At 47.3% G+C, this 21,432-nt stretch overlaps 1 protein-coding gene and 1 long non-coding RNA gene across 2 annotated transcripts in view; one reads left to right on the top strand and one right to left on the bottom strand.

The window, feature by feature from the left end:
• The window catches only part of BFSP2 (beaded filament structural protein 2), a 66,716-nt gene that overhangs the window by 32,959 nt on the left and 12,325 nt on the right, over positions 1-21,432 (bottom strand). The window lies entirely within an intron of this gene.
• LOC102127969 (uncharacterized) lies at positions 9,456-10,600 on the top strand. Its single transcript, XR_274339.5, has 3 exons — positions 9,456-9,555; positions 9,994-10,174; positions 10,394-10,600. It is a non-coding gene; the product is annotated as an uncharacterized lncRNA (long non-coding RNA).

Genomic DNA, 21,432 nt, shown 5'->3' with positions numbered 1-21,432 from the left:
ACTTTGGGAGGCTGAGGTGGGTGGATCACCTGAGGTCAGTTGTTCAAGACCAGCCTGGCCAACATGGTGAAACCCCTGTCTCTACTAAAAATACAAAAAAGTAGCCAGGTGTGGTGGCATGCACCTGTAATTCCAGCTACTTGGCAGGCTGAGGCAGGACAATCGCTTGAACCCAGGAGGCGGAGGTAGCAGTGAGCTGAGATCGTGCCACTGCACTCCAGCCTGGGCCACAAGAGCGAAAACCCATCCAAAAAAAAGAAAGAAAGAAAGAAAGAAAATCTAGATAATTTCCCCTCTGATCTTCCCTTTCCCCACTGCCCCTTGATCCCCTTCATCTCAGTAAACAACCCCAGTGTCTACCTGGAAACCAAGGGGTCATCTTGATCTCTCACTTTTTGTCGTTTCCACATCTCATTTATTCTGAGTCTAGTCAATTCTACCCCCACAATGTATCTCAAATCCGTTTACTTCTCTCTACCTCTCTTGACATCACCCCAGTGCAAGTCACCATCATGCTGTCCTATCCCATTCATTGTAATATCCTTCCAAATCCCTGATCTCTCCTCCAATGCATTCTACATCCTGCTCCCAGAGTGGGCTTTTTAAACTCTTAAAATCATATCATGTCACTCTGATTAAACTAAATTAAAACTCTTCAGAGGGGCTAGGTGTGGTGGTTCATGCCTGTAATCCCAGCACTTTGGGAGGACAAGGGGGGTGGATTGCTTGAGCCTAGGAGCTTGAGACCAGCCTGGGCAACATAGCAAAATCCTAGCTCTCAAAAAACAACAACAACAACAAAACAACAACAACAACAACAACAACAACAACAAACAGAATTTATCCAGGTGTCGTGATGTGCACCCACAGTCCCAGCTACTTGGGAGACTGATGTGGGAGGATCTCTTGAGGCCAGCAGGTCGAGGCTGCAGCCTGAGAGACAGAGTGAAAGCGAAAGCCTGTCTCAAAACAAAAACAACACATAAAACAAAATAAAACCCTTTAGAATTGTCTCTTATACTTGGAGTAAAACCCAATCTTCTGAAGTGGCCTTCAAGGCCCTGCATGCTTGTCACTCTTTCATCGCTCCCAAGACTCCCGCCATGTGGGTCTTGGTCTTTCTGGACCATACCAGTTCCTTTTCTGCTCGAGGCCCTAGCACTCGCCGACTCCTCTGCCTGGCCCACTCCTCCCCTCCTCTTTGCATGAATAGCTCCCTCGTTCTGGTCACCTGACTGCAAGCAGTGCTTCCCTTTACTCAGCCCCTTTCTGCTTGTTAGTTTTCTTTAAAACACTTACCACAGCTTGTATTATCAACGTTATGGTTTTTAAATTATTTTCTCTGTATTTTCTGCTAAAATAGAACCTCCTCGAGGTCAGGCACTGCCTTTTTGTCCTGTTTGCTGTTCCATCCCTAGCACAGTGTCTGGCCCAGCGGGTATTAGTTGAATTAATGAACCCAGCAGTAGTGCTGCCTCTTTATGGAGAACCCAAGCAGGGAAGACCCGGTGCCTACGCTCAGGGAACAGCCAGGTTCTTACCCAGTTCCAACCTGAGAATCACCTTAAACATCTCTCCCTTCCGCATTTCCCAAGTCAAAAACCGTCAATTCCCCATGTAGATGTGCCCAAATCCATTCCCACTCCATTATCCAGCTTGTTTCAAGTCCTAATCATCTCTTTTCTGGTTTAACCTGATAGTTGTTACCCAGGGACAAAACCTAAGAAGCCCACGCACAGTGAGTTAAGATTGCATCTGAGGCCAGGTGCAGTGGCTCACGCCCGTGGCTCGCGGGGATTACAAAGTATAATCCCAGCACTGTGGGAGGCCCTGACAGATGGATCACCTGAGGTCAGGAGTTCGAGACCAGCCTGGCCAACATGGTAAAACCCTGTCTCTACTAAAAATACAAAAATTAGCCCAGCATGGTGGTGCATGTCTGTAATCTCAGCTACTCAGGAGGCTGAGGCAGGAGAATTGCTTGAACCCACCGCCTCCTTTCCCCACCGCGGGGGAGGAGGAGGTTGCAGTGAGCCGAGATGGCGCCATTGCACTCTAGTTTGTGCAACAAGAGCAAAACTCCATCAAAAAAAAAAAGATTGCATCTGAAAGTGAACTTAGGGGGAAATGTCAACAAGTAATGGAGAAGTCCAGCCATCTCTTGAGACAGTTCACCCCCAAGCACAGTCACAGCCATTGGGTGTCCAAGGAGAATGAGCGACATCTGAGGGCTAAGGTTGAATTTCACTCTGGAAGCCACAATACACTTCTGAGCCTGTATTGCAAATGAACGCTGACTTCATCAGACTCTGCTCTGGCTGGAATGTCTAAAGGAATGTCATTGTAGAGGGGCCAGATGAGCATGCAGTGAGAAGCTAGAACTGGTGGCCAGGGTTTATTTGCCATTATTGGGCAAACAGGATCACTTTGGCCACTAGAAGTTGCCCTCTGTCATGCTGAGCACAAAGTTCTTTAGGCTACTCTTTCCCTGGAAGCCTCTCTGTCCCTCCAAGTTCTGGTTCTGGACCCACCTAGACTTCCACCTCCAGCAACCTCAGAAATCTGAGGGCTTGCTTTGGATAGTAGGCATGCATGCTGGTCACTAAAGAGGTTTAACTCCTACCATATATAGGGTTTAGCCCCTACCACTTATAACACAGTCCTGGGTGTTTATGTCAGATGAGTTTGTTGTGAGACAACAAACTCATTTCTCCAGATGCCCCAACGAAATTGAATTTTGAGCCCCAGGCACATCTAGATACAGTGATTCTGAGGGGCTCTATTTAGACAGCCAGCATCTCCTGCTGCTGATACGGTTTGGCTGTGTCCCCACCCAAATCTCGTCTTGAATTGTAGCTCCTATAATCCCCACGTGTTGTGGGAGGGACCTGGTGGGAGGTAATTGAATCATGGGGGTAGGTTTTCCTATGCTATTCTCATGATAGTAAGATAGTCTCACGAGAGCTGATGGCTCTATAAAGGGAAGCTCCCCTGCACACGGTTTCTTGCCTGCCACATGTAAGATGTGCCTTTGCTCCTCCTTCACCTTCTGCCATGATTCTGAGGCCTCCCCAGCCATGGGGAACTGTGAGTTCATTAAACCTCTTTTCTTTATGAATTACCCAGTCTCAGATATTTCCTCATAGCAGTATGAAAATGAACTTACACATCCTCTGTGATATTGCTCGCGTGCTCTCTTTCTCTCTGTCTCTCTCTCTGCTTTCTAACCTCCCACCCTCCCCCTTTCTACTGGAATGAACTTATTCAGATGCAGATTGGAACTCACGTTTTATTTGAAGGTGTGCTCGGGAATGAACCCTGCCATGTCCCCTTGTCCTGTGAAGTCTGTAGCCTGGGGCACAATTTGGACCTTGCTCTTCAGTCTAGTTTTATTTTTCCCTCACTCCCCAACCATGAACCGAGGTATTTTTCTGAACAGACTCAGGCCTTTCCAGCTTCCAGACCTTGACTCCTGCTGCTACCTCTGCATGTCACGGCAGACTGCCTCATACTTTCCTTTGTCTGGTGAACTTCTATCCATCCTTCAAAACCTGGCTCAAGCTGTGCTAGGTATCCTTAGTACGCCCCGTACCCACTGTGGTGTATCAATCTCTGCAGTTGTCATGCTGCATGTGATTCTGGTTTTTTCCTGCCTTTCTTCATCACTGATTTGTGTGGCCTTGGATCAGGGAGAGTCTCTTGTCTCTGCTTCCTTAGCTCCCAGTTCAGTGCCTGGCACATAGGTGCTCAATAAATGTTTGTTAACAGAATAGACTAAGGAAGCTAGCTAAGGAGAGAAGTCTAACACAAAACAACAGCAAACACATAAGGCAGAAAATATTAGAGGTACAGAACAAATGTAAGATGCCTGAGAAGCAGAATTCACATTTTAGAGACAAAGCCTTCTTTATAAAACCCCCACATAGAAGCAACAAAACAGACCAAACCAAAATATTTTTTAAAGCACTTACTACACTTTATGCCACAGTCAGCCCTTCACAGGCCTAATCTCATTTCATCCCTCTGATGTGAGTGGCCACACAAAGTGGGTGAACAGCAGTTGTTTCCATTATGTGATGAGGAAACTCAGGCCCAGAGAGTTGAAGTAAATTGCCGACATGGCTAAGTGGCTCAGCTAGAACTTAATTCACAGACTGTGTTTGTTTTTAAAAACATCCTTTTTACTGTGGGAAATTTCAACTATGTACAACTATATATAAAGGTAGAAAGAGTCTCGAATAATGACCCCCATCCCTCCACTTCAGCAATTGAAATATCACGGCTAAATTTTACAATCTCTACCCACCAACTTCCACCCCATCTCGGAGGCTATTATACACATATCACTTGGAATATCTGTAAATATTTCAGTAGTCCTTGCTCTATTTCATATTTCTTGTATTTTAATTTTAAAATTATTCAAGTGATAATTTAATTGTCACCTGATTTAAAAAGTTAAACAGCACTGAAGACCTTCTAGAGACCAACATTTCCCTGTCCTGCACTTTCCTCTCCCCACACCCTGCTTGCAGCACTTTCACCTTTTCTTTTTTCTTTCTTTTTTTTTGAGATGGAGTCCCCCTCTGTCACCCAGGCTGGAGTGCAGTGGTATGATCTCGGCTCACTGCAACCTCTGCCTCAGCAGGTTGCAGAGATTTTCCTGCCTCAGCCTCTTGAGTAGCTGGGATTAAAGGCATGCACCACCACACCTGGCTAATTTTTGTGATTTTTTTATTTTTAGTAGAGATGGGGTTTCACCATGTTGGCCAGGCTGGTCTCGAACTCTCGACCTCAGGTGATCCACCTGCCTCGGCCTCCCAAAGTGCTGGGATTACAGGCATCAGCCACCATGCCTGGCCTCACTGTTTCTTTCATCCAGAGCCTGCCCCCATGTTTCTTGATTGCTCAAGTTATCAGCCACAGACATCGTTCACTGACTTCTAGCTGACAAATGAATATTTAACTTACTCATCCTCCACCTCCCTTTCCCTTTACTGGCTGTTTTGACCACTTTAAATAATAAAGCTCTATTTCTTGTATCAACTATAGACAGTTTCCTCCTCATACTCACACTTTCTCTCTTATAATTTGAGATGTTTTATTTTCGAAGGTCAAAAGGGAAGACAAAGAATCAGTTTAATTACTCAGCTACCCCACTGACGCCTCTGTGAATTACAGGTCCTTTCTGTGAAGAATTACGATGTAGGTGCCCTGGCTGTCAGAAGCTATGGGCGGGTAGCCAAATCATTGTTTTACTTCCCCATTGAGCATTCTCAGGCCTGCAGAATAATGCCAGCTATTTGATTTTTTTTCATGGTGCTCCCTCTCCAGGGCAGGCCTGTAAAACCCATGCTCAGCCATCTTGCGTTACTCCCATGTTTGAATCATGTTTCTAATGTTAAATAGTTCAGTTCTCTTTCTTCCCTTTCTTTCTTTCCTTCCTTTTCTTTCTTTCCTTCCTTTTCTTTCCCTTCCTTCCCTCCTTCCTTCCTTCCTTCCTTCCTTCTTTTTCTTTTTTTCTTTCTTTCTTTTCCTTCCTTCCTTCTTTCATTTTTTCTTTCTTTTCTTCTTTCTTTCCTTTCTTTCCTTCCTTCCTTCCCTCCTTCCTTCCTTCCTTCCTTCTTTCCTTCCTTCCTTCCTTCCTTCCTTCCTTTCTTTCTTTCTTTCTCTTTCTTTCTTTCTTTCTTTCTTTCTTTCTTTCTTTCTTTTTCTTTTCCTTCCTTCCTTCTTTCATTTTTTCTTTCTTTTCTTCTTTCTTTCCTTTCTTTCCTTCTTTCCTTCCCTCCCTCCTTCCTTCCTTCCTTCCTTCCTTCCTTCCTTCCTTCCTTCCTTCCTTTCTTTCTTTCTTTCTTTCTTTCTTTCTTTCTTTCTTTCTTTCTTTCTTTCTTTCTTTCTTTCTTTCTTTCTTTCTTTCTCTCTCTCTCTCTCTGTCTTCCTTCCTTCCATCCTTCTTTCCTTCCTTCCTTCCTTCTTTCTTTTGTTTGTTCATTTTTATTTTTATTTTATTTTATTTTGAGACTGAGTTTTGCTCTTTTTGCCCAGGCTGGAGTGTAATGGTATGGTCTCGGCTCACCACAACCTCCACCTCCTGGGTTCAAGTGATTCTCCTGCCTCAGCCTCCCGAGTAGCTGGGATTACAGGCATGTGCCACCACACCTGGCTAATTTTGTATTTTTAGTAGAGATGAGGTTTCTCCATGTTGGTCAGGTTGGTCTCGAACTTCCAACCTCAGGTGATCTGCCGCCTTGGCCTCCTAAAGTGCTGGGATTACAGGTGTGAGCCACCGTGCCCAGCCCTCAGTTCCTTTTCTTATAAAATTGAGCTGCTTTGTCTTCACAGTACCAGGTACATAGTAAGCCAAACAAGTCAAACCCAAACACGTTTTAAGCACTTGCTATGTATTATGCCATGGCAGTTCCTTACTCGAGAGAGTTTATGCTCTCTCCTGTTTGTGATACAAAAATTGGAAGCAACCTATGCCTATCAACAGAAAAAGTCATAACCTATCATATAGACAAGGAGCCTTAAACAAATTCATGGAAAAATATGTATTATGAAAAAACAATGCATATATATATAAATTTTTTATTTTGAGACAGAGTCTTTCTCTGTCACTCTGGCTGGAGTGCAGTGAAGAGATCTCGGCTCACTGCCACCTCCACCTCCTGGGTTCAAGGTATTCTCATGCTTCAGTCTCCCAGTAGCTGGGACTACAGGCAGATGACACTGCGCCCAGCAAATTTTTTGTATTTTTAGTAGAGATGGCCTCAAGTGATCCACCTGCCTCAGCCTCCAAAGGTGCTGGGATTACAGGCATGAGCCACCGTGCCCAGCCTAAATTTCAAATTTTTTTGCACCAAAACAAACTCATACTAAGTTCTTATATCTGAACAGAATCAGATATAAGAGGCACTAAGAAGTATAAGACATCAGTTTGCAAAGAGCCCGTATCATAGCAACATGAATTCTGGAAAAATTAAAGCAAGAGAAAACATAAAATTTATGGTGAAGCTTGGGTGGAAAAATAATGAAATCATTGGAGCTTTAAGAAAAGTTTATGGGGACAATGCCCTAAAGAAATCAGCAGTTTACAAATGGATCATTTGTTTAAGAAGGAATAAAATGATGTTGAAGATGAAGGCCACAGCAGCAGACAATTTGCAAGGAAAAAATTCATCTTGTACATGCCCTAATTGATTGCAGAAAGAATAGCTGACACCGTAGACATCTCCATTGGTTCAGCTTACACAATTCTGACTGAAAAATTAAAGTTCAGCAAACTTTCCACTCAATGGGTGCCAAAACTGTTTTGCCCAGATCAGCTGCAGACAAGAGCAGAGTTTCAATGAAAATTTTAAAAATGTGAGACCAAGATCCTGAAGCATTTCTTCAAGGAATTGTAATAGGAGGTGACACATGGCTTTACCAGTACAATCCTGAAGACAAAGCACAATCAAAGCAATGGCTAGCAGGTGGTCACAGCAAAGGGAAATGGGTCAAGAGCAAAGGTCATGGCAACAGTTTGTGATGCTTAAGGCATTTTGCTTGTGGACTTTCTGGAAGGCAAAGAATGACAACCTCTGCTTATTAGAAGAGTGTTTTGAGAAAGTTAGTTAAAACATTAGCAGAAAAATACCTGAAAAAGCTTCACTAGAGAGTCCTTCTCCAGCATGACAAATGCTCCTGCCCATTCCTCTTATTGAATAATGGCAATTTGGCAAGAGTTTCAGTGGGAAATCATTGGACAGCCACCTCACAGTCCTGATTTGGCTCCTTCTGGCTTCTTTTTGTTTCCTCCTCTTAAAACATCTTTAAAGGGCACCGAGTTTTCTTCAGTTAATAATGTAAAAAGACTGCACTAACATTGCTAAATTCCCAGGATCCTCGGTTCTTTAGGGAGGAACTAAATGGCTGGTATCATTGCTTACAAAAGTGTCTTGAACTTGATGGAGCTGCTATTGAGGAATAAAGTTTACATTTTGTATTTTTATCTCTTAATTCCATTTTTTTTTCCAGGAACATTTTGAAGTCCTTTCATATACAATGAAATGATAGATTTATCAACACAGATAAATCTCAAAAACACAATAACTGAAGAAAGCAAGTGACAGATGGAAATAGTATGTGATGGTCAAACAATCTAGATGTTTCTCTGAAGGTGTTTTTGGATGAGACTAACATTGACATTGGTGGACTTTGAGTAAAGCAGGTTGCCTGCGCTCCATAATGTGGGTATTCTCATCCAATCAGTTGCAGGATTTGATAGAGCAAAGACTGAGGTCCCCTGAGAAAATGGGGTTCCACCAGCAGACAGCCTTCAGCCTTGAACTGCAGCATCACCTCTTCCCTAGGTCTCCAACCTGCTGGCACTTTGATCTTGGACTTCTAGCCTCCATAACTGTGTGAGCCAATTCCCTCAAATCTCTCTCTCTCTGTACACATTCTACTGGTTGTGTTTCCCTGCAGAACCCTGACCAGTACACAGCATAACACAATTTAACATAGAGTTTAAAATAATGCGAAATAGTCCTCTGAAAGGTTTTACACATGTGTAGTCAAACTTTCATGGGAGTGGTAAGCACCAAATTTAGGGCAGCAGTGGCCTCTGGGGGGAGTGGGGGTAGAATTCAATCAGGACAGAGTATAAGCAGAATTTCAGTTGTATCTAAAATCTTTGATTTCACGTTTTTAAAAAAGGTTTTTAACAAATAACACTGAGTTGACAATGCTGAGTATTAGGTGCCTTTTTGTGTGTTAAAAATATTTCATAATTAAGAACAAAGTGAGATGGTATAAATAAAATCACCTTGGAAAAGAAGACGAGCGCAGTGGCTGACACGTCCTGGGTCCCTGACAGACACAGGGAGAAACTGGCTGGGGCAGGTTTGATGGAGAAGGCAGGTCAGAGCGAGGGCAGGCGGTGTGCAAGTGTGGCCTCAGGGAACAGTGGGCGGGGTGACTGCAGAGGTCAAGTGAAGGCAGTCACAGTCACCCGGGGGGCTCTCCAACAGGCCCTGCGTGTTTACCTGAAGGTGGCCCTGCACAGACAGTTATCCCCGACTTTCCTCTGACAAGATGTTTCCTGGGCACTTGCCAACATCAGAGGAATCTAAGTTCTTCAGAAATTCGCTTGAGACTTGTTGAGGCTTAGGGCAGATCACAGGCGCTCCTTTCCTATCCCAGGCGTGGCTGCTGCGGCAGGCACTGTCACTGCTCTGACAGATCCTCTTTTGTTTTTTTTTTTTTTGGAACCATTTTTTTGTGTCCCCATGTTCCTGTGCATTCACTCCCCACAGCCAGGCCCTGTGGCTCATTTGTGGAGCAGTGCCCTAGGGCCCCAGTGCCTGGCTTTCTGGCTCTGCCTGACAGCTGGGGGCATGAAAGCCCAGTCCCTGGCTTGGGGGTGGGGCAGTCCTGAGGTGGCTCCCTTGCTTGCTCCTCCCTCCGTGTCCTGCCTCCCTGCCTCTTGCAGGTTTCTCCAGGAGCACTTCCATAGTACGTGGCCCACAAGAGAATCCCGGACTTGGGCTTTGCTTCTCAGGAATCCAATCTAACGTAAGTGTTCTCCTCAGTCTCATGCTTTTCCTCCTGGAAAACCTCAAGGTCAGATTAGCGTGAGCTTTAGTCTGTCGAGAGTGGATCTGGGCACACAGACTCTGGAATCCGACTACCCAAGTTAAAGGTTTTGTCTCGATCACTTCTAGCTGTGAACCTTGGAAAAGTTATTTAACTGGTGCTGTGCATCAGTTTCCTCATCTATAAAAAGGAATCATACAAGGAATGGCCTCATAGGGTTGTTGTGAGGTTGAATGAATCAAGATGAGCAAAACCCTCAGAACAAATTCTGGCATGTAGTATATGCTCAATAAATGTCAGTTTTCTTAATCTCCACTGGAACTAAGGGACACTTATGGGCAATAAAGAGATAGATATGCTTTACCCCTTGGCCCAGGCTAATGTAATGAAGGGAACAAACCATTCTCTGTCATGCAGAAACATAACCTCAGTTGACTCCAGTGGGACATAATGGACAGTTTAGTGTGCTGTTGCCAGGATGGATGTGGCTGATGTCCTATTGGAAGAATCATGGAAGAATCCTCACCGTTACACTGCCTGAGATGCCACCCCATTCTCCAACCCCAGGCCGGCTGAGGAGCAGGGCGGTGGGATTCTGGTAAGTAGAAGATTAGGAACGGCAGGGAAATGCTTACTCGATCTTGTGTGAACATCAGCAAAAAGAAGGTACAGGACTCAAAGTGTTAGACTTGGATTGGGAAACCAAGGTTCAAGTTCTGGCTCTGCTTTTCACCAGACGTCATAGTTATCACTTCTGAGCTTCAGTTTCTTTATCTGTAAAAAGGAGGTAATGACACCTGCTCTGCTTATTCTGCAGGGAGGCTGTGAGGATCTAGAGGATACAGCCATGGAGAACATGCTGGCTTCCTTGAGCTGCTAAGCATTGAAGTCCCACCAATGGTGGCGAGGGTTTAAGGAGAACATTGCAATTGCACAGTCAGAATGATCCTTGGAAATTCTTTAGAAGGGTGCCATCTTGGAGACCCACAGTCAATAAAACCAGCCCGGCTGGGAGTTTTCTCCAGCATTTGAATAACTTGTTGTTTCTTTGGTTGAACCATGATGAGATAATTGGCTTAAACCAGGAGTCATGCATGGTTCTGGAAACTGCCTCATTGAAACACCAGTATCATGCTCCGCATGCATAATCCTCTCATCATGAGAGGCACACGGGAAACGAGCCAGCCTGTCTGGAAAGGAAGCAAATGCATGCCTTCCATCTCCCGCTCCGTACTGGGCATATCCTCCTGGAGGAGCAGAAATGCCAGCACCACTTAAATGATGTTTCTCTCTCTCTGCCCTGTACTTGCTGGAGGCACATGCCCATATCATGTAGAGTGTCAGGGCAGAGAGCTCTTGGGAAGAGCTGAGCTGTGGGGACCTCCTCCCGCGCGGAAGAGGGAGGCCTCTGCAGAATTCTCTGCCATGTGCTTCTAGGCTTCCTCAACTCAGAAATTTTATTATAGCGTTTTAGAATGTGAAGAGCTCTTGGGAATCATGAAAGATGAAGAATCAAGATGGAGGTTTGATGGCTTGTCCCAGGCCCCAGAGTGAGCCCTTTGCTTTTTGGAATCCAACAGCAAGGACTCATGGGAATATCGTGGGCTTTGACTTGGAGAGACAGGGCTCAAACCTCGTCTTTGTCACTTAGTGATTGTGTAATTCTCTAAAAGTCTCCCTATTTGTAGAAAGGGGATAAGGGAACTTTCTCTCCTGGATTGCAAGGTGATTAGAAGAGATGTATGTGTAACGGGATGTTCAGCTGTCTGAGCTGAGATGACTGCAAAGTCACTGCACTCCTTTTACAATGCCTGACAGCTGCTTCCATCTCTGGGAGACGTGGAGCCCTTGGCAAGCATGTCAGCGGGGGGTCATTTGGGAGGGCGGCCTGCGAGGGCGAGGGGATGCCAGTGGGCCATACTGCAGGGGCAGAAGTTTGGGGGGAGGGGTCACAGGCCATCAGCTGAAGAAGGGGCTTGTGCCTGCAGATGCTCCAGCAGGGGAGTCTCAGAGGAATCCAGAAAAGTGTCCCCAAGAGAAAGAATCTTACTTAAACGTTAGCCAGACCCAGACACTGTGACACCAACTTACAACAATATCTGACAAGGAAGAGCTTTCCCCCTTCCCTTCGCTTCCCTTCCCTTATTTCCCCTCCCTTCATCCTGCTTAGATTTCAACTGGGCTAGAAACAGCCACAGGGAAGTGGGAGTGAGGAGAATCGCAGGAAAGAGAGACAAAGCTGACCTCAGCACCCCCACTAGGTGCTTGGCCCTACCTGGGCAGGGGAGAAAATGAAGGTTGATGTGTTCAATAATATATCAATTAGACATTCTGTTTCCTGAGTTGAGACTGTTTTGTGGCTTAAAACGAGTATGGTATTTTTAGTTTCCTGCAAGTGATCAGAAAAATCATGGGACCGTCCATGTTTTGGCCCAGGGGCTGGGAAGAATGTCTACCACCCACTGAGCAAATTGAAAGGGATCTTGGGCGGGTCCCTATCAAACCAAAGCTGCGTTTGTAACTGTACTTCATGAGTCCTTCCTGTTCGATCTACAGTTGACATTCATCACGTGCCCAGCACAGTGCTTGGCACATAACAGGGATGGACCAATGTGTGGATTTGTTTACACTTCATCCCTCCTAGACCTCCAGGTCCCAAAGTCCAAGAATGTTGGCTCTAATATTTGAATTCCCATAATGCCTGGTGCATAGTAAGCCCTCATTAAATATCTCATGAATGACCATAATAAAACTGAAACCTGTACCAGCCTTATAGTAGCTACCATGACAATGTCACACTAAGAGGCTGCTGGTGAGGAAGAAGTCAAGGCCAATGCAGGAAACCATCACCCAAGATTCTGTATTTACACGTGACACTAGTTACACCCACAGGCTAAGAAGTTGTAGCCTTATCTGTGACACTGACAAAGCCTTTTCCCACTGATTTCATTCTCCTTTAAGTTTCAAAAGGATCAGGACCAGGCCAGGCACAGTGACTCATACCTGTAATCCCAGCACTTTGGGGGACTGAGCCAGGCGGATCACCTGAGGTCAGGAGTTTGAGACCAGCCTGGCCAACATGGCGAAAAGCAGTCTCTACTAAAAATACAAAAATTAGTGGGGTGTGGTGATGTGCACCTGTAATCCTAGCTACTTGAGAAGCTGAGGCGTGAGAATTGCTTGAATCCGGGAGGCAGAGGTTGCACTGAGCCGAGATTGTGCCACTGCACTCCAGCCTGGGTGACAGAGTGAGACTCTGTCTCAAAAACAATAACAACAACAACAATAGAAAGACAAATGAACAAAAAACACCAAAGGATCAGGACCATGATGGCAGGTGGAATGAAAACCCTCCTTTTCCAGATAAAGCAGCTGGAGGTGGGAGAGATTAGGGACCTGGGCAAAAGTGTTTGGTGGGCTGAGACTGGAACTTAGGACCCTTGACTCTAAACTAAAGGTTGACCTAAGCTCCAAAACAACCCAGAATGCACCTGAAAAAGGAAAGAAAGGAGGTTTCTTCTGCCACGAATAGAAGCAGAAGAGAAGGCTGGGCGCTGTGGCTCACGCCTGTAATCCCAGCACTTTGAGAGGCCGAGGCGGGTGGATCACGAGGTCAGGAGTTCGAGACCAGACTGACCAAGATGGCAAAACCCCGTCTGTACTAAAAATACAAAGAAAAAAAAAATTAGCCGGACGCAGTGGCAGGCGCCTGTAATCCCAGCTACTTCTGAGGCAGGAGAATCGCTTGAACCTGGGTGGCGGAGGTTGCAGGGAGCCGAGATCGCGCCACTGCACTCCAGCCTGGGAGACAAGGTGAGACTCCATTCCTTGCCGCACCCCGCCCTGGCAAAAAAAAAAAAGCAGAAGAGAATAGAAACAGACTAGCTGGTTAATATATGCAAAGTCTCAGGGCAAAATGAAATTTTATGGGGTTGATTTGTAATCCTCAGGAAATCGGGAGTTGTCCTGGAAATTCTGTCATGACCCGGATGACTGCAGGACAGTATGAATTGCGTGACTGGCTTCCCAGGATGAAGGTGGCTTTGGCAGTCAGGAGGTGATTATAGGAATCCAGGACTTAACACAAATAATATTTTGCAGTTGGGTGACTAGGTATGCAAGACAGTTCCTGGAGCAGCCAGCAGGTGGCGCCACTTGCCAAGAGAACGAGGTCAGAGGCGGTAGCCCGGGACACCCCCATCTCAAAGGGGCTCTGGCAACTCTGATTTGGCCTCCAGGTCACTCCGAGATCGCTGCCATAAAGTGGAATGCTCCTGAGTCAGCGCGGCCGTCCCTGTGTACCGCTGCAAATGCTCATTCCTCCCCCGGCCCCCGCTCCCTCCAGGTACGGAAAAGTTGGCTGGGCAGATGATGTCAGAGGGCTATGCAGTCCATGTGGTTATTGTTGTTTTAACTACTAGAAATGATGACACAAATTACTACTACAGTTTGCCGAATGCTTACCATGGCCAAGCACTACGCTAAGTGTTCTAAGTGAGTTATTTAATTCCCACAACGACCCTGTGGAGTGAATAGTACCCTCATTTTCCAAATCAGGACGCTGGAATTCAGCAAGGTTAAACGATTTGCCTTGGGTCACAAAGCCAGTCAATGGCAAAACCAGAGTTTGAACTCAGTTCTTTTGCACTCTACAGCTTGCACCATTAGCCACTGTGATATTCTGTTGCAGTCTCCCTCTTTCCCTCTCTCCCTTTCTTCCTTCCTCTTCCATCCTTCCTACTTTCCTTATTGCCTTCCTGACTTCCTTGTCTTCTTTCTTTGTGCCTGGCATTGTGCTAGGTTTTAGGTTCAGAAATAATCAGACTATACCTCTGCTCTTAGGATTTTCGGTGTAACAAGGAAGCTCAGAATCACAGCAGTGGTTGTCTGGAACCATGACGGGGTGTGTCTGAGAAGGAGCAAGAAGGTTCACGTATTCAGTACCAGGTATAGGCAGGCACAATCCTGGGGGCTGTCCAAGTTAGAAATTCCAGCTGTTCATTGGTTTAATCTGGGCTTTTGTGAACTTGGGTGAGGTGTTGGCTTTGCTGTCTCTCGGCAACCCCCCTGTCCGGACAGTTTCTCCCCACACAGCCGTTTGGCAACACCTGGGCTAGATTCTGGCAGGTGTTGGGCTGGGGGTAATATAAGTGCTGCTTCATCAATGTTGGGGCATAGGCTACCACCTGAGCCTCAGGAATGCAGGAGGTGCCCAAATGTACTGAACGTTCTCATTTCCGGCCAGCCAACCAAAGGATGGAGGCAGTGAGCTCATCGGAGGCTGCCTCTCTTCTATAGGCTTCATCCACTGCTCAGAGATGATGGAGCAGTGACAGCCTCCTCTATGGCTGCCGGCTTGGGAGATCAGAACATTCTACCCTCTGATTTTACAGATGGGAAAGGGCTTCATCTCAGGGTACACAGAAGTGAAGAGAGAGGTAGGAGTCAGTGGCACCCGATCTCTGCATGTCCAGGGAAAGGATCCATCTCATCTGCCTACCGGAGTTCTAAAAGGGAATCTGGCCTATTCCCTGTGTGTCTTCAGGGAGATGTCAGTGAGATCCAGTGCCTTTACCTAACAGTTAAGAAAACTGAGGCTCAAAGAGGTGGAGTAACTTGTCCAAGGTCACACAGTAGCTTAGTGGCATTTACCGTGTTTCTACCATATGAATAGCATTCTCTTGGACTCTCTGTACAGCTTTCCTTTCTGGACCCTAGTAGCCCCCAAGTAGTTTGATAGGATGTGGTGGATTTTTTTTTTTTTTTTTTTTTTGACAGAGTCTCGCTTTGTTGCTACGCTGGAACAAAGTGGTTGGATCATGCAGTGGCGCAATCTTGGCTCACTGCAACCTCTGCCTCCCGGGTTCAAGCAGTTCTCCTGCCTCAGCCTCCCGAGTAGCTGGGAGTATAGGTGCGCACCACCATGCCCAGCTAATTTTTGTATTTTTAGTAGAGGTGGGTTTTCACCATGTTGGCCAGGATGGTCTCGATCTCTTGACCTTGTGATCCACCCGCCTTGGCCTCCCAAAGTGCTGGGATTACAGGCGTGAGCCACCACGCCTGGCCAGGATGTGGAATTTAATTTCAAGTACAAAAGGAAGAGAGGATGAAATGGGTTAGGTGCAGAAATACTGATATTTCTGGAACCTTTTTAAATGACAGTTGACAGGACAGGACAAAATGTTGGGAATCAGGACTATAATGTGAAAGGAACAATAGCCGGTGTTATGGATTTAATTGTGTACCATCCAAAAGATCAGTTGCAGTCCTGACCCCTAGTACCTGTGAAGGTGACTTTTTTTTTTTTTGGAAATAAAGATGTCATCAAGTTGAGGTCATTAGGGTAGGCTCTCATCTAATGTAACTGGCATCCTTATGAAAAGAGGAAAATTTGGACACAGACATATGGGAGAATGAAGGTAGAGATGGGGGTGATGCACCTACGGGCCAAGGAAGGCTAAGGATTGCCCGCCATCACCAGAGCTGGGAGAGCAGCCTGGGACTGATTCTCTCTCACAGTTCTCACAAGGAGCTACCCCTGCTGACACCTTGGTTTTCAACCTCTAGTCTCCAGGTCTGTGAGAGAATAGCTTTCTGTTATTTTAAGCCACCCAGTTTGTAATACTTTGTTATGGCAGCTCTGGGAAACCAACATAGCTGCCTCTTATTAACTGATTACTTTGTGGGGCACTTCCATCTGTTGATTTAACCAGTATTTATCATGCGTCTATGTGCTGGCCACCATCCTGGGTGATAGAAAAACAGCAGGAGCCAGAGAGGACAGGTTCCTCCCTTCCCGACGCATACTTTCTAGTTCACATGCATTATCTCCAGCCAGCATCCCCACAGCAATCCTGTGAAACAGGGATTATTTCCCTCAATGTACAGATAGGGAAATGGACTCTCAGGGGTTAGTAATGGGGCCAGGGCCTCTCTTGTGGGAAGGAGTCAGCTGGACTTGCTATGTTCTAACTCGGTTGATTGCGCAGATGCAGGACTGCGAAGATAGACTCTCGGGGAGAGATGGGTGAGATAGGCAGGAGCGTGGGTTCTGCAGACACACCCTGCTCAGCATGTGGGAGGCAGAGTGGGCCCTGCTCCTAAAGTCACAGCACAGCCCAAGCAATTACCTCTCAGCCCCCAGCCTCATGGGGGCTACACAAGACACGTGAGACGAGAGGTCACTCGCACCTCGGTTCTGCCTCCGGGGTCCTTCCACCACTGTGGAGGAGGAGGCCGAGGCTGCCTTCTTGCTGTAAGGAAGTAAAACCATGGCCCTGACTGTTGGCAGCTGACAGCTAGACCAGAGTATTCTCACTTATACGCACGAACATTTACAGAATATCAGCGATAATCAGACTAGCTCACTCTGTGATCATGGTGGAAGGAGATGGAGACAAGGGCACGCGGTGATTCTATCTGGACAGAGAGGCAAGGATGCTCTGCAGCCACAAAAACTCAACATCCCCTCTTCCAGCTGACTCGAGTGATGACTGCTGCTTCTTTACTAACAGCAGCTCTGTGCCTGCTTCATTCCTTCCACCTCCTGTGTAAAGATTATTAAGATCCCCAATCATCAAACTGCCCCTACGTCCTGACAGCATCAAATGCAGAACAAGCCTTTCTTAAACCTTTCCCCAACAACCTAACACGGGCCTAAACCTCATAACAAGCCCCTCCCAACGCCCTCTTCCTGAGATGTCCCGGGTTCTCCTGGTACATTTTTCTGTTGCTGCGGCATGCTAACACACCGTTTCCACCTAGGAGTATGTGCTCAGGGGTCTTTGGCTGGTGGGATTTAACAGAGCTATGCCTCACTCCATGGAGATTGGCATCTTGGCCCCTACCACTGGGCTAGGTGGTGGTGAGAGGTGATCACCCCTGTCGGGGGCAGGGGTCCCAGTCCAGCAGTCTGTGGAAACCCCTCATGCCAGGCCTCTCCCACCCGAGCAGGTGCTCACCTCCTGTGCTGGAGTGGCTTGGGGGAGCGGGAGTCACACACCGTGGGGAGTCTCTGAACTCTACTCAGATAAAGTCGTTCTGCCTTGAGTACTGACTGCTCAGCACATTTTTCTGAGTATTAAAATCACTGAAAAAGAAAACGAGAATCCCGAGGAGGGCTGGGCTATTCCCCAGCAGCAAAGCTATTAAACTTGCAAGCCTCAGTTCTGAGCTGTCTGATGGGTTGGAAGCCGCCCAGCTTCGTGCGTCCTGGTTAAAGCAGTTAGTTCCAGTTAGAGATGGGCTTGCGGAAGGATCAATCACCCTTTCTGACAGTTTCTTCCAAATTAAAAGAGGCAGAGAAAGGCAGAAAAAGGAGGCACATCCCAGAGTCTGAACTCCTCACAGAGTGGGGCCTGTGCCGACTACAGCTCTATCTTATCAAACAGGGGCACTCTATGTAGACTGTGGGCCCGCCTACCCTTCAGGGTCCTGGGACAGGACTAACTCCGGTCTTATAAATGAATGTGACAGGAAGTTTTTAAACAGTATTTTAGGGGTAGAAGCAACACTGAATTGATCCTGGCTGGAATACTAACTGTGGCCTCAGTTTCTTTATCTATAAAATGGGTATTACAGGCTGAATCGTGTTCTTCCTCCCCTGAATTCCTATGCTGAAATCCTAACCCCCAGTACCTCAGAATGTGACTGTATTTGGAGACAGGGTCTTTAAAGAGGAAATTTGGTTGAAATGAGGTCCTGACGGTGGCCCTACTCCAAGACGCCTGGTGCCCTTCTGAGAAGAGGAAGTTTGGACACAGATGCACAGAGGGAAGCCTGCGTGAGGACACAGGGTGAAGATGCCCTTCCATGAGCCAAGGAGAGAGGCCTCAGAAGAAACAGTCCTGCTGACAGCTTGATCTTGGACTTCTGGCCTCCAGAATAGGGAGAAAATGCATTTCTGTTGTTGAAGACACTTGGTCTATGGGCCTTTGTTCTGGCAGCCCAAGGCGATGAATACACTGCACACAATCCCATCTTCCTGGGTAGCCCCATATGTTATGGAGAGGCCCAAATTAAGACAGAGTAAAAGTTCTTGTTAAAGTTCGCAGATGTCATGCAAACACAAGGGTCATATCGGCGGCCCGCAGTTCAGTGAAGACTGTGGATGGTTTTATCCTCGTGAGTCTTGCGGAAGTAAATGATTTTGTTAGGGTAGGAACATGATTTTCTTAGGAAAATCACAGGTCTATTCTCAGTGGTCTTTGGCTGGTGGGATTGAGCAGGTACATGCCTCACAGAAGGTGAACCCAGAGAACTCCCAGAGTACCTGTGCCCACTCCGGGGGTGGCTGGATCTAGGCCAACTGCACCCAGGAATTCAGGGGCCCACCCAAGGCTGTCCCCGGAGATGTTCCTGGCTGGGTGGGCTGGATGCCGCCATGAGCGCCTCATTTCCCAGGCAGTCTTCTCAGGGACGCTGGGTACCCACACCAAGTGAACTCCCACGACCTCCCGGGGCTTCTCCTCCTTGTCCCCGTTACTCCTCACGTGAGAGTGATGGTTTCATTGTCACTGGGCAGATGAACAAAACAAGGCCCATGTTTCCATGGTGGGTGAGTGAAAATAAATCCCTCCATCACATAACCTTTCTCCTCAGAGCTGGAGAAAGGTTACCTGGTGGGTGGGAATGAAGATGATGAAAATGAAGTTGAAAGCTGGGAATGACACCTGGAAGCTCTGGGAATGACACCTGGAAGTTCTGTGGGCAGTAGGGCTAGGAGTAGGAGCTGGGGAGGCAGGAGGAGAGAGGAGAGAACAGAGGTGAGTAGAGGGGAGAGGACGGGGTGAGTAGAGGGGAGAGGGCAGGGGTGAGTAGAGGGGAGAGGGCAGGGGGTGACTACAGGGGTGAGTAGAGGGGAGAGGATAGGAGTGAGTAGAGGGGAGAGGACAGGGGTGAGTAGAAGGGAGAGTATAGGGTTGAGTAGAGGGGTGAGTAGAGGGGACATGACAGAGGTGAGTAGAGGGGAGAGGATGGGTGAGTAGAGGGGAGATGGCAGGAGTGAGTAGAGGGGAGAGGGTAGGGGTGACTAAAGGGGTGAGTAGAGGGGAGATGGCAGGGGTGAGTAGAGGGGAGAGGACGGGGTGAGTGGACAGGGTGAGTAGACGGGAGAGGACAGGGATGAGTAGGGCGTGAGTAGAGGGACCAGGCAGGTGTGGGCAGTTACATTCAGTAGGGGACTTTGTCTTCTGCATAATTTTGCCCAGAGCCTGCTGAAAGTCGAGGGGGGTGGGGGGATGGAGGGGTGGTTTCTAACTTCACTATTTCTGTCTCCACACTGTAGTGTTATTTAGATAGCGCTTATTTAGATGGTTATTCATTGGTCCTGAAATAAACATGTAACTATAAAGGACAATTTGTTTTCCAGTGGTGGTCAGTTTGGTGGTGGAGATTTCCACTCCTGTGCCCTGCGTTCACTGCCTCCTGAGGACTGCTGAAATCACTTCTCATTTCTGCTGAATAATGCATTTGTGACAGCCGGCTCTACTAGCTCGTTTACAACCAGATAAATGAGTCTTTATGTGCTTTTCCCCAGCCAGACGACAATAAACTAGGTTTTATTTGCCTAAATTGAGCCCTCAACTTCGGTGGATCAGCATAAACCCTCTGGGAGAGCGCTGGGGACGCCGCCTAACATTCTGCTTGGTTCAGCCATTCTTTCACTAATTCCCCGTAAAAAGCCACCACATTTGTCCTCAGCACTTGTGCCAGCTGCCTGGATTAGTTTTAATTTAGCTCTTCTGGAGAGTGTAGCCCTTTAGAACATCTTTCCTATCGCTCTTCTGTACGGATGTTTAATTTAGTTGGGTTTGTTTTGAGAGGAAATGCGGAGATGGGTCTTCTGTCCCACCGGGACACGTCCCTAGAAGGGTTCTCTTGCTTCCGTGGAGTTCTGAAGGCTTCCCCTGCCCCAAGACCTGATAGGAATTACTGCTTCCCCCACCCCAAAAGCCACTGACAGGAGTTTTATTTATTACTGCATATTTTATTTAAGGTAAAACCTCCAAACAGTGCCAGAGTATGCACCCCAAAGTAAGCCTGCTCCTGCCCTGTCTCCAGCCCCAGCCCTCTCACCAGAAGCCCCCACTGTCCGCAGCCCCTGTGTGTGCTTCCTGAGAGGGTCTCCCCTCCACTTTGTAAGAAACACAAGTAGTAGCAGAGCACAGACGTGGTTACTCAGCGATACATCTTGGCGCCAGCTCCACGTCAGTATCTAACCAGCATCCTGGTTCTCTTCTCACAGCTGCAGAGGATTCCGCTGCGTTGTTTTGCTGTGTCAGACATTGCAGCCGCTTCCTGTCTCACTGCTGGTCGGGAATTTTAGAGAACCCTGATCTGGAGTTCTGATTTGAAGCCTGGAGCCTGTCTGGTTCCATATTCAACTTTCACTACCAGCCGTTTCTTGAACACCCGCTGTGTGTTGAGGTATGCCTCTCTGTGCCGGGCTCTGGAAGTGGAGAGGGAGGGAGACAGAGCAGTGGCCCCAGCAGAGCTGGCACTTGGTGGGAGGCCCGCCCCGCACCCAGACTGCCCTGCCCGGCTCCTACCTGGGTCCACGCTGGGTCCCGCTCTGAAGCGCCATCTTCTGGCATCTTCCGGGGGACCCACACTCAGTCCTCACTTCCTGGGGCACCCTCGCTGAGAACTAACCAATACCCTGATCTTTCCGGAAACTCCCACGGCATATGTCGTTGGATCAACGCGCACATGTAAGCAGCTGTTTGTGTTATTGCTCACTTAAGGTATGTCTTCAAGTTTATTCAATTCCACGAACTTAAATAAGGCATTGATTATGTGCCAGGCGATTTACACACATCATCTCATTTACATTCCTGCACCAACTCGATGAGGTAG

Source organism: Macaca fascicularis, chromosome 2, assembly GCF_037993035.2.
Source record: "Macaca fascicularis isolate 582-1 chromosome 2, T2T-MFA8v1.1".
Taxonomy (NCBI): Eukaryota; Metazoa; Chordata; class Mammalia; order Primates; family Cercopithecidae; genus Macaca; species Macaca fascicularis.
This window is presented reverse-complemented; position numbering and strand designations above follow the sequence as displayed.